The sequence below is a fragment of the Zingiber officinale genome, chromosome 1B (assembly GCF_018446385.1).
Source record: "Zingiber officinale cultivar Zhangliang chromosome 1B, Zo_v1.1, whole genome shotgun sequence".
NCBI classification, from domain to species: Eukaryota; Viridiplantae; Streptophyta; class Magnoliopsida; order Zingiberales; family Zingiberaceae; genus Zingiber; species Zingiber officinale.
The window spans coordinates 85,479,529-85,490,497 of record NC_055986.1 but is presented as its reverse complement, the minus strand read 5'-3'; the positions used below and the strand labels follow the sequence as shown (position 1 = coordinate 85,490,497).

The following is a 10,969-nucleotide window of genomic DNA, read 5'->3' as shown; positions in this document are numbered from 1 at the left end:
AAATACAGCATTCCTTGATTCAATTGTTGTTCCAACATGTACATCAATGACTACTGATTTGTGCACTAAAAATCGATATTCACTACTATTATTGGCATATCCAATAAAAATGTAATCAATTGTCTTTGGTCCTATTTTGGTTTGCTTTTGCTTAGACACTTCTACCTTAGACAAACACCCCTCACTTTCAGATATTTATAAGAAGGCTTATGACCCTTCCATAACTCATAAGGAGTTTTATCTTTCCTTTTGTGAGAGATTTTATTGAGAATATAGTTTGCTGATAAAATAACTACCCCTTACAAATTCTGGGGTAAGCTCGAACTTATCAACATAGCATTCATCATTTCTTTAAGAGTTCGGTTCTTACGCTCGACAATCCCATTTGATTGAGAAGAGTAAGGAGCTGTCATTTGATGAATAATGCTAGATTCTGTACAAAATTCATTAAATGAACCATCATATTCTCCTTCTCGATTACTTAGAATTCTTTTAATTCGTTGACTAATTTGATTCTCAACTTCATTCGTATAATTTTTTAATGCTTCTAAGGCTTCATCTTTGCCTTTCAATATATACATATAACAATATCTAGTGCAGTCATCAATGAAAGTAACAAAGTCCTTTTTGCCTCCTCTAGTTTGCATAAATTTTAAGTCACATATGTCATTGAGAATTAATTCTAGAGGAGCTGTGCTTCTTTCCATTGAATGGAAAGACAACTTTGTCATTTTAGCTTCAACACATATTTCACATTTATGTGTTGGATCAACATTAAATATTGACAATAAATTTAAATTCATAAGTCATCGTAAAGTGTTATAATTTATATGTCCAAGTCTAACATGTCATAAATTGAAACACTCGACCAAATAAGCAGAATTTATAATTTTATTGCCATTGAATACAACCATTATATTCATTTTGAATAAATTATTCTCCATAAACTCTCTTCCTATAAATTGACTATTTTTTGTCAATACATATTTATTTGACTCAAACACTAGCCTGAATCCAGCTTTGACAAGAGCCGACCCTGACACTAAATTCTTCCGAATGTTGGGAACATGAAGCACATCAATTAGTGTCACTTCTTTGCCTGATGACATCTTTAGTATCACCTTATCAAGACCAACAATGTTGAAAGTTACAGAATTTCCCATGATTAGTTTTCTCCCATTAATAGGGGTATAAGTTGAAAATTGGGCCATGTCAGAGCAAATGCATCGTGTGGCACCAGTATTGACCCACCACTGCCTTGGATTGTCCATCAAGTTGGCTTAAAATACAATGACAATCAGATCTAATTCTAACATATCTATTAACACTGACTTATCTTTAGTCATGAGCACTTGAGTAGCTTTCTTTGGAAGTCGACGGTCTTTAGCCTTGTGATTCAGTTTGCCATAGTTGTGACATGTTCCTTGAAACTTCTTGGCCCTCCCTTAGTTCTGCCCTTTGCCGGGATATTTTCTTTTCCTGCTAGTGTTTGATTCCAGCAGATTTGCCTTTGTAAATATAGATATTTTTATTGATTCTGATTGCTTGCAATTGTCTTCTTTAATCCGCAATCTTACAATCAGATTCTCAAGTCTCATCTCCTTTCGTTTATGCTTTAGATAATTTTTGAATTCCCTCCACGAAGGTGGAAGTTTCTCGATTATTGCGGTAACTTGAAAGGACTCATTCATTGTCATGCCCTCTGCATACAAATTATGTAGGATCAACTGCAACTCTTAGACTTGAATTGACATAGTTTTAGAATCAATCATTTTAAAATTGTTGAGATCTTGTATTGGTGCAATTTGAACGCGAGCAAAATGATGGTATACCATCGTTTTGACGAAGTCGAGGCTAGAGTTAGACTCAATCTCTTTAAGATGAATTTGCTCTGCACACGGTACTCATGGAACATGACAATCATCTTCCAAGAGACAACGATTTTATCTTGTGATAACAGCTAGGGGTGAGCAGTCAATCCGCCAAACTGACCAACCCGCTTATACTGACCCGACCTGAACCGAAAAAAAATAATCCGCCGGATATAGGGCCGGATGTAGGGTCCTAATATTGCATTATCTGATCTAGTAGGGTCGGATAGTTTTTTATCCCAATAACCGAACCAACCCGATCCGATCTCCCCTACTTGTAGCAATTAATGTTGATAAGCTATTACACGTTGTAGCAACTACTGCCGATAAGCTACTACACGTTGTAATAGTTATTTCCGATTAGCTGCTATAACGTGTAATGAGTAATGTCTATTATCATTTAAAAAAAAAAATTTTAGTAGGGTTGGATAGTTTTTTACTCCAATAACCGAACCAATCCGATCCGTGATCACCCCTAATAGCAGCACTGTAAATTGCAAGACCTTCGAACCGAAGAAGCTTCCAGAACACTCCAATGCAAGTAGGGAATGCAATGTTTGTTTTACTTGAAAGGAATTGAATGATTTAAATGAGGATGTGAGAGACCTTATTTATACTAAATGAAAGGGTATAAGAACATCTTAGTTCAATTAGATTTCATCCATCCATTTTGAATTGGATGATGTAGATCGTATCCTTTCTCAAGAGACACACCACCTCTTCATTAGATATCACCCTTTAGAAATCAATAAATGAGATTTAACCATCTAAAAGATATACTTAAACATTTCAAGTTAAATGAACAAGATTTGTCAATCTTAATCCAACGATCAAAATATAATTTATCATTTACATTAAATTTCCAATACTAATCAATTCAATAAGAAAGGTATACACAATTAACAATAAAATTAATATTACATCACTATTCTCCCTTCTTTTCTCTAACTTTGATTTTAATGTCGATGGGGTCATGTCAAAATACACCTTAGCCCCCTTCTCACCCCTTGGTGGTCTTTTTCAGCCAGATAGAGGGAAGCTGACTGCTAAGGATCTGACCCATTGAAAATCGACTCGTATCCAACTGAAGTAATCGGCTCTACAGTGGCAACTGACTAGATAGAAAGTCAACCAGAAATGGTTTGGCAGGGAATTGACCTATCCCTTGTTCTCAGATTGGAACAACAATCCTATTGTTTGACCCTTAAATTTATTTTCCTGATTAACTGAAAAATGGTTTGATTAATATATCTTGAGTCCTCTTAAATCACTAAATTTAAAAATCTAATTTCATGGCTACTCACATCTTTTAACACATATGTTATTGAGAACAAAAATTTAAATAAATGCATTTAAATAGATATAAGTTTAACGTGTTCTTGGTTGACTTTGTAAACTAATTATGGATAAAAATTGTTAATATGTCGTGCTTAACTAGCTAGATACCAAATGTTATTAAAATTAGCCCGGTGCTAAGTATGGGCCATTCCCGCACTATTTTATTTGTGTGAAATCCAAGCTAAACCTAATTTTTATTATAAAAGATATATAAATATCTAATGAGAAAAAATATTATTAATTATATAAAATATCTAACAACATAAATAATTATATAAACATGTTTTAATAAATATTATTTAAAAAATGAGTTAAATTTGGCTCGTTCGTGGTGCTTGGCCAAGCACATTACGACCATTTTTCATTGGATTTTGACTTGAGTTGGATAGGAATAATTTGCTTTCCACTAGGATAGTCCATCTTTAACTATAAGCTAATTAAGGATTGTTCATGAAACATTGGATACGAGAGAATCTTTTTTAAAGATAATAGCGAGAAGCTTAAACTCCTCCTGTTAGAGTTAGTGTAATGCTGGATTTATAAAATTCAAGAGGTTAGATTTCGTAAACTCAATAGTATTATAAATCATATGGGTTTTATAAACTTCAAAAATCTAGTATTCAAAATTGGATGTTAAATTAGAATAATTTTAAAACGAAAAAAAAATTAGTGGGCATGACCCATGTATAGTGGCTGGCGGTCACTTACTTTTTTCTTTTTTTTTAAATAGAAAATTGAATCAAACAATCATATTATAAAAATAGATAATGATATGGTGGAACCAATATAAAGTTATCTTTTAGATGTATGACTATGGAAAGATATCTATAAAAGTTATGAGTTTTTTATTTTTAATGTGATAATGATGTGGTCCAGTAAATCTCATAATGAATTTGGATTTATAGGTTCGGGCTTACAGTTGTTTCCTTATAAACTTAAGGTGAGCATTCGATTCAAAAGTAATTCACTGAATCAAACAAATCAAAATAAACTAATTTAGCTTTATTTGACAAATCCAACTTTCCTATCAAATCAAACAAACCCAATCAATATAAAATCGATTATTTCAATCTATTACCGAATTAATCAAACTTTTCTTATCAATTGATTGATAACGTCAATTAACTGACAATATCATGAATCGATTGATATTGGATAATCGAGTCGGTCTAATTTATTAGTCGAGTTATGCATTCATTATCTAATTTAGATATAACAATCGACTACTCATCGTAGGATCAAAGGCACATAAGAGGAGAAGGGTTGAATCATGTGTATTTTTAAAAACGTTTCTTTTTCAATTTTTAAAATGAGTACGTAGTGGAAAGAAAATATGAATAAGAAAAATAGAACACAAGTGATTTTACTTGGTTCGGAGTCTTTGAGGACTTCTACTCTAAGATACAGGTTCTTTGGACCTTTCCGATAGGTAATTCACTAATATTCGCAAAATCAATTACAATATAAGGAGAGTATAACCCTACACTAAGGTCTGACAGGTAATTAATTCACTAATATTCGCAAAATTAGTTACAATATAAGGAGAGTATAACAACCCTACACTTCCTAAAGTAATAATTAAAATAATAATTGCTATCCAACATGTAAAAAATGAAAATTTGGATTGAGCTTGGGTGTTAAAGTTGGTATGGAGGCAGTAGTTAGGCATAGTAGTGTAGTAGTACAATTGTAACATGAAGATGGCGCAACAAGATGATTGTGGAAGTTCGTAGAGAAGTAACAAGTTGCTGGCCAAACAGAGATTTTAAGGAGTGTTGAGGGTGCCTCCAACCTCATCCGAGGTGCTTTCAACCCCAAACTTGATTTAACAAATTACGACCTTTATCAACTCCGAAGCCCTTAATCTTTATCTGAGCGAGGGTGCCTCCAAGCACTCCGAGACACCTCCAATGCACTTCGAGGTGTCTCCAATGCGCTCTAGGACGCCTTAGTGCAACAAACTTCTATCCCCAAAGTTTATCTGCATGCGGGCACCTCCACTGGTCCAGCGCACCTCTGCGTAGCTCTGAGGTGCCTTCTCGCACCTCCGAGATGCCTCAAACACTGTTCATCCGAGACTTGTTTATGCATTTTACTCCTGAAAAATATTAGTCTAAAAATAAAGTACAACCTGTAAAACAAAGTTAGCACAATATAAAATGACATATTAATTAGATCATATCTTATTAATACCAGAATCTAATCATGGTATCAGCTTAGACTTCCAAAATAACTCTAAGCTAGACCAACACCTATAGTCCCATTAGGACTCGCCCTCACTATATCACTCTCCTCCAGTGACTTACTTTCACTTACCATTTACAGTCACTTGACTTACCTCTTGACCCACTAGGTGTTCCTGTCAGTTGTTAGGTTCACAGACCTAACTAAATTTCAGCCAGCTATCAAATTCCGTAGATCTAACTGAACTTCCTGTCAAATATTATGTCACACCTTGACCTATTTAAACTTCGTACCAGTTATTAGATCCTAAGACTTAACTGGACTTCAGCCTGGTGTCAGATTCTCTAGATCTGTCAATTCTTGGACACTCGATAAAAACATCAGATCACATAAAATCTAATTTTAATCATTTATTGTTCATCAAAATCAAAATTTAATTATTAATGTCAACTACATTAACACTCACAACATATCAATAGACTAATATCGGTTCAGCTTAAGCGATTTAACCAAATTCAAAATTTTAAAACAGTTGTCGAAGTGAATAAATTGAAATAATCGAGATTTTAAAAAAAAATTTGAATTTCCGAACTGAACTTTCTAATTCAGTCAGTTTGTCAGTTATTTCGGTTCATCCGAGATTTTGTTAATGGCATTTGACTAGAAACCCTTGAAATCTAACTATCCAAATTTAACTGACATCTCCAATTGCTTCTCAACTAACAAAAATATCAGCAATCATATATCTCAGTTCCAAGGAAGGCACACTAAAATATATATGTGAATCAAATTAAAGGGCTTTTCACTGTCCTGAAAAACATTTTACATTAATTGTTTTATATAAACAAACAAACTTCAGTGATTATGGCAAAATGATAAGAGCTTAAAATCAAGAATGGAAGTTCAACAAATATAAGGAAAATAGAAAGAATATAAAATGGGGAGTGTGCAATGAAATTTTCCTAATCATAAATCATAACTGATAGCCTATTATTTCAGTGAAACACAAACTAATCCTAACAGGAGAGGAGAGTAGTTTTGGTGCAGTAGTGAAACATGATTTTTTTTAAATTTTTTTCACCTTTAGCTGAATTTAACTACAATGCAAGAAATTTCATCTTTGCTCTTCCTTGCAACAGCCTCCTCTGTCAAATTCTTGGCAGCTGTTTGAGGATCCTTTGCATCTTCGATGAAATCAAATATCAAAATATCAAAATATATTTATTCCAAAAATATCCTTGACCCAAAATTAAAATTTTCCTCCTTAATATCAAATATCAAAATATATTTATTTAATTTTTCTTTCATATCACTTTCTCTCTCCTTAATCTCTCTCATCACATTTTCTTTTTTCTTTTTTTCTCATCACACTTTCTCTCTCATCACACTTTCTCTCTCCTTAATATCTTCCATCACACTCTCTTCCCTCTTTTTTTTCTCATCATACTTCCTCTCTCATCATACTTTCTCTTTTCTCAATCTCTCACATCACACTTTCTTTTCTCTTTCTTCTCATCACACTTTCTTTTCTCTTTCTTCTCATCACACTTTCTTTCTCATCACACTTTCTCTCTCCTCAATCTCTCTCATCACACTCTCTCCCTTTTTTCTGAACATACTTTCTCTCTCATCATACTTTCTCTCTCTTCAATCTCTCCCATCACATTCGCTTTCCTATATTTTCTTATCACACTTTCTCTCTAATCATATTTTCTCTCTCACCTTCTATCATCATGTTCTCTCTCATCACACTCTCTCTTCTTATTTTTTCTCATTACACTTTTTCTCTCTTCATCCTCTCTCATCTTCTATCATCATGCTCTCTCTTCTCTCTCATCACACTCTCTTTCCTCATTTTCTCTCATCGCACTTTCTCTCTCTCATTCTTTTCCATCACACTTTCTCTTTCATCATACTTTCTCTCTCATCATTCTCTCTCATCATATTTTTCTCTCACATTCAACTTCTCTCATATCTAATTTTTTCTCTTATTTTCCTTTAAGGGTAAAAAAAGCAATTTTAATTTATTCCGATAGAAAATATTTAACTAACCAAACATTGCTTTTAAGAGTGATATCTATGGTCATACCTATTCCCATTCCACAATACTATGATTCCCATTCTGATTCCTTTTCCTAGGAAAGAACCAAACGCCCCCTGAGTTCATTACCTTCCATAAACCATCACTAGCCAGGATTAGTAACTCTGTATCATCATCTACAGTTTCATCAACAATGAGGGGTTCTGAACTCAGGTGTTTCTTCAAGCTCCCGTCTCCGAATGCTCTTGCCACAGCCAGCTGCCCATCTACGCATGGTACGTCTCCTGAAACAGCAAATTTGTATATTTGGCTCATTCTAAGGATCATACACAATGTTATAATTCCGAAGTAAAGACATGTATGATTTGCATGATATTTCTCCGAGTAATTTCTCATACGTGAAGTTTACAGCTTTAACATTCAATTAAATGAGCTCATGGTTCATGGTGAAGAAATTTAGTCAGAATATATATTATGATTTGATGCACGTACATGATAGCCAATCAACTGGAGATGAAGATGCTGCTTGGAACATAAGGCTAATACTAAAATTATCGACTTCATAGCAAAACCAGTTTACTTTAGTAATTGAACAAGTGATGTATTATAATGTCACAACTGCTTGAGTCCAAATTTCTAACCATCAGAAAAAAAGCAGCAAAATCTTAGTATTTTCTTTTTCAGACTTTCTTCTTTATTGATCTTGATTAATTCACCTCAAACAGGAGACACATGACTGTATAATGTTTTTTGAGTAAGCATAATTTTTCAAATATCATCTTATGTAGTTTTATTTTTTGGATCTACAATGAGTATAACTGAACAAGCAAATTATAGTAACTGATCTGCCTGTTCTATAAATCTCTGTTCAGTGTGTAAATAACAAAAACACTCTTCACACCTCCACACTAATTGTCATGCTTCAACTCTACTAATAATCTCCTAATAAGTTTCCTTTCCTTGATGAAGAATATATTAGCTATCTGTATAATTCATGGAAGAACACAGGCAACAGCTTTTGTAGGTTGGCGAAAAGTAGAATTATGGATGATTATTCTGTCTTGCAATGAATTATTGTCCACTTATCTTAACAATGTAATTTTTGTTTACCTAAAATACTCCTATTACTCAATCAAGCAAAAGGTATTGGATCACGTATATCTAATCGTGGATTAATGCCGATAGAAGGTATGCTAATGGACAACCAATGGAGGTATTAACTGCAGTGCCAAGAGTATAAAATGCGAACCTGACTTTGTAGTGGTAAATTTTCTGCAGGTACTCTTGCTGATTTGCTTGTTTTATAAAATAATACTAATAATTATTCACTAATTTTAGAATAATACATCTGCAATATATCTGATGTTAATATTCATGACTAAATAAAAAAGCACAAATTTTACCAGGAAGGTTTGATACAAAACCACCCTTTTCCTCGATAATTTCTTGCTCCGCACTTGGTTCATGATCAACAGAAAGTTGTATTGCTACACCATTCTTGGAAAGTACTGCACGTGAATCTCCTGCATTCGCCACCACAAGCCTCAAACCATTGCTTAATATAGCAGAAACTGCAATAGAACCTCCTCTGCCCAATTCAGCTGATTTCTCCAATATCTTGTTGTCAGTTCTATCATGAGCTTTCCTTAATGCAGTTTCAATATCACTGAAAAATTCAGGCTGCATGGATAATAACTTTTACGAGACCTTGGATATTTATTTCAGAAGTTAATATATATTAAAATTTTCTTGTTATAATCGGTTCGATAGCATTAAAGGATCCATATAGCCGACCCTACCTAGTGGGATAATACTTGGTTGTTGTTGTCGTCTTATTATAATCGACAAACTTGTAAAATCTCCAAATGTGTATGATCAATAGGACAAGGAAACAAATCACCTCTTTCAGTATGTTCTCAAATAGATGAGCAGGAAGATAATGCGCGACAGAATGGCCCAAGTGGCCATCAAAAACTGCAAATAGACCCAACTCATTGTCATCGACTTTCTTAATAATCCTCCATTGGGTGTCTCGATTTTCCCTCCACCAAGGGGTAGCCATGCCTGATGCTTCTTCCTGAGACTTTGCACTTGCCCTTTCCAGTATCCGAGGATGACGCAAACCCGGCCTTGGCCTGTGAGAATCACATCCTCTTTATGTAGATCGCACTCGCAACAACCACAACTTTGAAAGCAATCCACCGAATGAAATCCAATCATAAAGATGTTTTAAATAGGAAAAGTTTGTCACGTTCCACCACAAGAATCTAAATTGCAAAGTTCTGTACAGCTACCGGACTATAATGCCAAGTTATCTTAAAAGAGTATTGTCACCTCTTTCTAAAGGCACAAAACTTGAACTTGAAGCCTTTACCTACAAGTTTTCATTTCTGTAAGCAAGTAAAGAGCAGGATCTATCAGACTAAATCAATGAAAGAATCCAATCACACTCCGAATTTCTAAAACCCAACGACGTTGATCCCCACTAAATACAAACACATCCAAAGTAAAAGCTGAAGAAAATAACCAAAAGGAGAGCACAGAACAAACGATCAGATCAGAAATGAGCCCGCAAACCGAATATGAGACCAGCGATCACTGGTCTGGATAAGCAATCAAATTTGTAAGAAACGAAAAGAAGATTAATAAGAAAAGGAAGAAAAAAAAGGGAAACCTTTATCTTGTGCAAGATCTCCTTCCCTGTCATTGTCGCCGGCAGCTGCTTGCGAACAACCCCGAGCCTGATTTCTTCAACAGAAAGAAAGCACGACGAAAGCTTCGATGCGGTGAGGACGATATGAGTGGATCAAAGATCCCCTTTCTGGGCGGTGGACGCAATTCGTGAACGCAGGTGTCAAAAATCTCCGGCAATTTCGCTCCCTGTGAGATTGTCAGTTCCGTCGAAGCCATCATCCACCACTCTCATCAACAGATTGTCGTATTAATTGCGGTGCATTTTTGTTTTTAACGTTTTCTTTTTCGAAAATAAGCATAAGAAAACTAAGTTTGCATACATAAAATACAAATCAAATCGCTAATTACTAGCTTGTGTGAGGATAAGGCATATGCATTAGGATTATCATTTATAGTTTAACTAATCAAACTCTCTAATACAATGTATGTGATTATTACAAAAATTATCCCCTCAGGTGGTGTGATGTGATGGTATTGACAGATAAGATATTGGGATTGAAATTCGGTATGTCCAGGTTGACAATTTATAAGATGGGATAGGATATCGTTTCCCACACCCTCTTTCTAATTTAAAAATTCACTAAATTTATTCCACTCAAATTTAAAAATATTTTTTTAACAAAATTGGTCCAGTTCGACAAGAAACCAGAGGTCTGCTGAGCTCAGTAAGCAAAAATTTCAATCGAACCAGAATTTAAAACACTAACTGCAAACTACAAATGAACATTTTGTTAGAAAGCTTTGAAGGACAACAATCCAATAATGAATAAACTCATTCAGGCAGAGAGCACACAAATAAAAGTTCGCTGATAAGTATCACAAGAAATATATTGAACAAAAC

At 34.3% G+C, this 10,969-nt stretch overlaps 1 pseudogene; it reads right to left on the bottom strand.

Moving 5' to 3' along the window:
* Window positions 1-4,832: 4,832 nt before the first annotated feature.
* Window positions 4,833-10,623, bottom strand: LOC121969072 (annotated as a pseudogene).
* Window positions 10,624-10,969: the final 346 nt, after the last annotated feature.